Genomic DNA, 6585 nt, shown 5'->3' with positions numbered 1-6585 from the left:
TTACCTCTCCTCCCCCGCCCCCCCTCCCCTTTCCACATTCCACCTCGGCCGCTTCCTCCCCGGGCCGGGGCTCTCCTTCCGACCTCTGCTTTTCTGCTCCAAGAAGAAGGCGGGCCAGTTTCGCAACGCAGAAGGGGAAAAGAAACCGATTACACACAGCTGCCACCCGTCGCCCTTGTCAAACATCGGGTTCCCTCCCGCACATGATCCCATTTAATCCTCAAATCATCCTTGAACAGGTACGTCCTCGTTTACTGCCCTCCTTTGGAGAGGCTGTACGTGGTGGCGGCTAGAGTTTGGACTCTGGAACCTGCCTTAGCATCTCGGCTCCGCAGTTTACCAGCCGTGTGACCTGGGGGAAGTCCAACCTCTCCGTGCCTCAGTTGCTCGATCTGTAGTTACTTCCTCCAGGAGTCGTTGTAAAGATTAAATGAACAATGACACCGGTAAGCACCTCCGGGCAGCAAGAATTTCCTGTCCCCTTCAGGGTCCTTCTAGATAAAGAATCAAATTGACACGAGGGGCGCCTGGGTGGCTCAGTCCGATTAGCGCCGAACTCTGGATTTCAGCCCTGGTCATGATCTCACGGTTCCTGAGTTCGAGCTCCTTGCCCCCTCCCCGGCCCCCCCCACCCCAGTGCAGCTCGGGCTGACTTTGTACAGCCTGCTTGGGATTCTCTGCCCCTTCCCTGCTCGTGCTTGCTCTCTGTCTCTCTCTCTCTCTCTCTGTCAGAAAGAAATAAGTATACTTAAACAAAAGAATCAAATTGACATAAGACAGATTAATAGAAGGTCAAATTTAATTTTGTACACACAGGGAACCACACACACGTGGAAATTCCAAAGACAGGCAAAACAAGGGATATAAATCATCCTGAACTCAGCAGGGGGTAGGGGCTGGGACTTGAAAGGAATGCAGCCCACCGGGCAGTAAGAGCAGATGTTTGGTAATTAGATGTTTGTCCTGCCAGACAGATGCGTCACTCAGATAAAATTTATCTCTGGTAATAGCCCTTTATTCAGGAAAAGACCCTCAATTTAAATTCTTTTGTGTCGTTAAGGGAGGGGCAAACGTTTCTTTTGAGCTCACGGGGTCTCGATTGCCTCAGCTCCAAAGAGTTGGCCTGCCGAAGTGGTCCATCTTGGGACCGCCTGTCCATGGCCCCCGAAGGCACTGTGTGTGCTACGATTAGGTATTATTTTCCAGAAGGGGAAACCGAGACGGGGAGGTTGACCTGCTCTAGGTCACAGCTGCTGGAGGCAGGCGGGATTCAAATCTAGGTCAGTCTTCTGCCACCTAATAGCTACACTACACGTCCGCTATGACTGCAGGGTGTACCTCAAATAGGGACATTTTCAGTGGTTTTGTAAGCTTCAGAGGGCAAGGAATGGAGGCTAAGAGTGATTTGGCCAGAACCCAAGAAGAATTTTCTTTAAGAAGAATTTTCTTAAGTTAAAAAGAATTCCCAATTTCTCCCTGTCTCTCTTTTTAAAAAGCCACATTGATAATAACAGTGAAAAGGAAAGGGGCGGTCAGCAGTCTCTCAGGGTAAAACATCGCAGGTACACAGTTGCTTTTAGGCTCATTCAGTTCTTTTCTTTTTTTTTTTCTTTTTACTTCTTAAAAAACATTTTTTTTTAGTGTTTATTTTTGAGAGAGAGAGGGGAGACACATCCGAAGCAGGCTCCGAGCTGTCAGCACAGAGCCCAATGCAGGGCTTGAACCCATGAACTGTGAGATCATGATCTGAGCTAAAATCGCATGCTTAACCGACTGAGCTACCCAGGGACCCCTCTTTTTTATTTTTGAGAGAGAGAAAGAGCATGAGTAGGAGAGGAGCAGAGAGAGAGAGGGACACACACACACAGGATCCGAAGCAGGCTCCAGGCCCTGAGCTGTCAGCACAGAGCCCGATGGAGGGCTCGAACCCACAAACTGTGAGATCATGCCCTGAGCCCAAATCAGATGCTTAACTGACTGAGCCTCCCAGGCGCCCTTCATACAGTTATTTTCTACAAGTTACCGACACACAGGACAATAAAGAAACCTTTTCTAAAAGGCATCTAAATATATATATATATATATGTAATATTTTAAGTAGGCCTCACGCCCAGTGCCCAGCATGTGAACCCACTGCGGGACTTAAAGGCACAACCCTGAGATCCAGACCTGAGCTGACGTGGAGTTAGTCGCCTAACTGACTGAGCCACCCAGGTGCCTCTGGTTTTCATTTTGTTTAATGTTTTATTTACTTTTGAAAGCGAGAGAGAGCACAAGCTGGGGAGGGGCAGAGAGAGAGGGCCCGCAGCAGGCTCCAGGCTCTGAGCTGTCAGCACAGAGCCCGATGCGGGGCTCGAACCGACGAGCCGTGAGATCGTGACCCGAGCCGAAGTCGGACGCTTAACCGACTGAGCCACCCAGGCACTCGTGTTTTTCATTTTGTTTTAAGGCAGCTTGCGTGAGCGTCACAAGTGCACCCGTCCTGACGACAGGGTACATACATGCTCTTGTCTCCAGCGCTGCTGTTCTTTTTGTCCCCAGCACGAATAAGATGCTCCAGTGAGCCAGAGGCAGGAACAAGTGTTTCCCTTTTCATAGCTGGGAGCTGGGAGACGGTTTATTTTAACCCAGAAAGTAAAAAAGTGTATGTTTCTTTTTACTGCAGGTGCGTTAAACGGTAACATGACAAACAGGAATATGTATTGCCTGTCCTGTCTTTTCGCGATAGGGTGCTAACACAATGAGGTGTGTTCTTTTTACTCTGCTACGGCCCGTTCATTCGCTAGGATTGACAACCTGGTGTGCGTTAATCTTAACCATAAATCAGTTTCTGACGGTGTCTTGGATGTGCACTGTGCCTTGTAGACTCAAGCTAACGTTACTGCTTCTGTTGCACCCTCGTTGAAACGTCTGTGAAGAAGCACTAGCAGGTTAAGGATCCCCAGCTTTGGAAAAGGAATGTGATGTGAAACTAGAATTCTCTGGGGGCACCTGGGTGGCGCAGTCGGTTAAGCGTCCGACTTCAGCCAGGTCACGATCTCGCGGTCCGGGAGTTCGAGCCCCGCGTCGGGCTCTGGGCTGATGGCTCAGAGCCTGGAGCCTGTTTCCGATTCTGTGTCTCCCTCTCTCTCTGCCCCTCCCCCATTCATGCTCTGTCTCTCTCTGTCCCAAAAATAAATAAAAACGTTAAAAAAAATTAAAAAAAAAAAAAGGTACGGTTACTTTTTAAAGAGGAGGCGGGACTCAGTCGGTGGAGCGTGCGACTCCTGATCTCGTGGTTGCAAGTTCGAGCCCCACGTTGGGTGTAGAGATTACTTTAAAATAAAAATTGGGGCGCGTGAGGGGCTCAGTCGGTTAAGCCTCTGACTTGGGCCCAGGTCATGATCTTACGGTTCTTCGTGAGTTCGAGTCCTGCGTAGGGCTCTGTGCTGACAGTTTAGAGCCTGGAGCCTCCTTGGGATTGTTATTAGCAAAAGAAAAGAAAGGATTGCTGTGGGCCAGGACACCTGCTTTGGAGGGGTGGGCAGTGCCGGAAGGGAATGGCAGGGTGTTTATCATGCAGGTTACATGACAAGTGCTGAGGGAAACATTTCAGGTTGGCTGTTAGAAAGTCACATTCCTGGGAGAGGTGGAAACTAAATCTCGGCTTGCTGTCCTAGGTGGGGGGCAAGTGACTCCAGTTTGGGCTTTTTTTTTAAACAATAAATTACTTTAGTTGACTTGCTGATGTTTCTCAGATTATAGTGTACCTTGCTATGATTTTTAAAAATTTTTTTAATGTTTATTTATTTGAGAGAGAGAGAGAGAGAGAGAGAGAGAAAGTGAACGAGTGGGGGATGGGCAGAGAGAAAGGGACCCATGGAATCCGAAGCAGGCTTCAGGCTCTGAGCTATCAGCACAGAGCCTGACGCGTGGGACGCGAACTCGCCAACCGCGAGATCATGACCTGAGCCGAAGTCGGACGCTCAACCGACCGAGCCACCCAGGCATCCCTATCTTGCTATGATTATACCAAAGTTAGTCGATGCCTGCTCTCTTAATTTGTCTTCTATTCTTTAGCCTTGTGGAATTTTGCAAATTACAGAAGTAGTACATGCCTGTCAGAAGCTGGGACAAACAGTACAGAAGTGTATTAAAGAGAGTTAGGCGCCCCCTGCACATGCTTCGAGGCGCGCAGGGGTAAGAGCTTGGCAGGCATCTGTGCACTTTTTTTTGCATTTTTTTTTCACGCTCAGATACTCCTTTATGTGGGTTTCCCCCTCCCTTTGTTCCCTCCTTCTGTTAAAAATGGAGTCACTTACGTTAAACCCCACCAAAACTTAGTACCCAGGCTAATTGCAGCTTCCCAGCTTCTCCCAGAAACGTGGTCCTTAACCAACCTGGGACTTTTCTGGTCAGCATTTGGAGGTAACGCTGCTGGACCCTCCCATTCCCCTTAGGGGGGTGACCTTGCCTAAAACAATGCATTCTTTGCTAAGAGTACCGGCCCACCCACCCCCCACCTTTAAAACCCTCGGCTGCAGCTCAGTGGAGCTCCTTACTATCTGCTAGATGGGGTGCTGGCAATTTTATCTTTACATTTACTCAGTTGAATTTTTTTCTTTTCTTTTTTCTTTTTTTCTCGTTTTTAAGTGTTTATTTATTATCGAGAGACAGAGCACGAGCAGGGGAGGGGCAGAGAGAGAGAGGAGAGAGCGAGAATCCCAAGCCGGCTCCTCACCGCCAGCACAGAGCCGGACACGGGGTTCAAACTCATGAACTGGGAGATCATGACCTGAGCCACCCAGGCGCCCCATGCCAGCCTTTCTTTTAAACAAAAGCGAGATCATTCCTCTGGACAGACATCCAAAAAGCTATTCAACAGGTTCCCTCAAGGAAGGGAAACGTGAAACTTGGGAACAGAGGTGCAAGGGAGATTGAGTTTTGACTGCGCCCTTTTGTGTTGTAGGGGCCAAGGCCGACTGCCCCCAAGATGTGCCACTTTGGTCACGCAGATCATGCCGAACTGAAAACAATCCAGGCCCAGAAGACGCAGGGAGAAATTTTGACCTTGCCCCCAAAACTGCCTCAAAGAAATGAGATTGGGGACGTGCTCCAGGAAGGGAGCCATTGCCATATTTACCTACATTATAATGTGAAGTAGGTATGGTGGAGAGCGAGGAATTCATCAAGGTCTGGTCGATCAAAATCTTCCCTGTGTCCCATTGTTTCTGGATGACCCAGTCAACATTTATTTACCACGTTCGCTCTTTTTCATTCTTCCTGTGAGCATTCCTTCCCTTTGTAGTCTCAGACTCCTTCCTCCTCCTTAGTTCAGGGTGACTTCGCACTGCCTGGCTGTCTTTGGAATCTTATGTGTGTGTGGATTCCCTATGCCCCTGAAGTTAAATTTGATTTTCTCCTGTTAATTTGTCTCCGGTCCATTTGCTTCTTACTCCAGCTAGAAGGATCCTGGAGGGCAGAGGTAATTTTTCCTTCCTCACAGTACTGTTTCCCTCCCTCGCTCTTTTTGCCAATTTAACAACAACAACAAAATCTCTACCAATTAAAAAAATGCTCTCATCCGCCATCAATTTCCTCTGAAGCATTCCCGTTCGGTACAGTGTTTTCTGTGACATTGGCTTTACCCTCAGGAGGGGTCGGTTTCAAAATGTTGACCGGCTCTTGGTGAAGGTCCGAATGCAACAAAATACGACCTACCTCCCACTTACGTGTTAGTTGTGTTCCTGGGAAATTTCCTGCACAGGAAACCATGCAAAAGCCGGTGCATCTTTGAGTTGAGCAGAGTTAAGCTCTCAACTCGGATGATTATTATTAACACGAGTGTCTGGTAGGATCTATGGAAGTCATGAAGGCGGCAGGACATTCCCCTGCATCGCAGAGGCCTGGCCTTTGCCCATTGATTGCCAGGAGAGCACCGCAATCGGTGAGGCAGCCCCTGCCCCAATTTTCAAAACGCCCCCCTAGAAGCCAGTGCTGTTCCTTTTGAGAACCACGTGCTCTCGCCGCTGCTCCCTCGGCCTGGAAAGTTCTTTCCTCAGACATTTGAGGAGCTGGTTCCTTCGGCTCGTTCAAAGCTCAGCCGAAACGTTACCTCCCCAGAGCGCTGGCCTTTCTTCGGTTTGGTGTGTTTGTGTTTTGTTTTTTGTTTTTTTTTTTTAACGTTTATTTATTTTTGAGACAGAGAGAGACAGAGCATGAACAGGGGAGGGGCAGAGAGAGGGAGACACAGAATCTGAAACAGGCTGCAGGCTCTGAGCTGTTAGCACAGAGCCCGACGTGGGGCTCGAACTCACGGACCATGAGATCATGACCTGAGCCGAAGTCAGACGCTTAAACGACCAAGCCACCCAGGCGCCCCAGAGCGCTGGCCTTTCTACCCATTCCACGGAGGCCCTGTTCACTCTACCACATTTTGCCACCTTCCAATTCTCCCTATAGCATCTGTCCCGATCTGCCACTTTTCTTTCTCGGTTGATCGCCTGTGTTTTCACCTACCAGAGTGTAAGATTCACGAGGGCAGGGATCTTGTCGCTTGTTCACAGCTGTGTCCCCCGCCGCGCCCGGAGCGCTGGTTGACGCACG

At 49.2% G+C, this 6585-nt stretch overlaps 2 long non-coding RNA genes across 2 annotated transcripts in view; both read left to right on the top strand.

The window, feature by feature from the left end:
* LOC121025393 (uncharacterized) overlaps positions 1–2979 on the top strand; it is a 3683-nt gene extending 704 nt beyond the window's left edge. Inside the window, exons 2-3 of the long non-coding RNA XR_005788029.1 lie at positions 240–446; positions 2666–2979. This is a non-coding gene — a long non-coding RNA (uncharacterized LOC121025393). The remainder of the gene's footprint in view (positions 1–239; positions 447–2665) is intronic.
* Positions 2980–3916: 937 nt separating this feature from the next.
* On the top strand, positions 3917–5408 carry LOC121025394 (uncharacterized). The gene is made up of 2 exons (XR_005788030.1): positions 3917–4179; positions 4949–5408. It is a non-coding gene; the product is annotated as an uncharacterized LOC121025394 (long non-coding RNA).
* Positions 5409–6585: the final 1177 nt, after the last annotated feature.

Source organism: Herpailurus yagouaroundi, unplaced genomic scaffold, assembly GCF_014898765.1.
Source record: "Herpailurus yagouaroundi ecotype Mexico unplaced genomic scaffold, PumYag 67641, whole genome shotgun sequence".
In the NCBI taxonomy this organism is placed as follows: domain Eukaryota; kingdom Metazoa; phylum Chordata; class Mammalia; order Carnivora; family Felidae; genus Herpailurus; species Herpailurus yagouaroundi.
The sequence above is the reverse complement of the archived record's forward strand: the minus strand, read 5'-3'. Positions and strand labels throughout refer to the sequence as shown.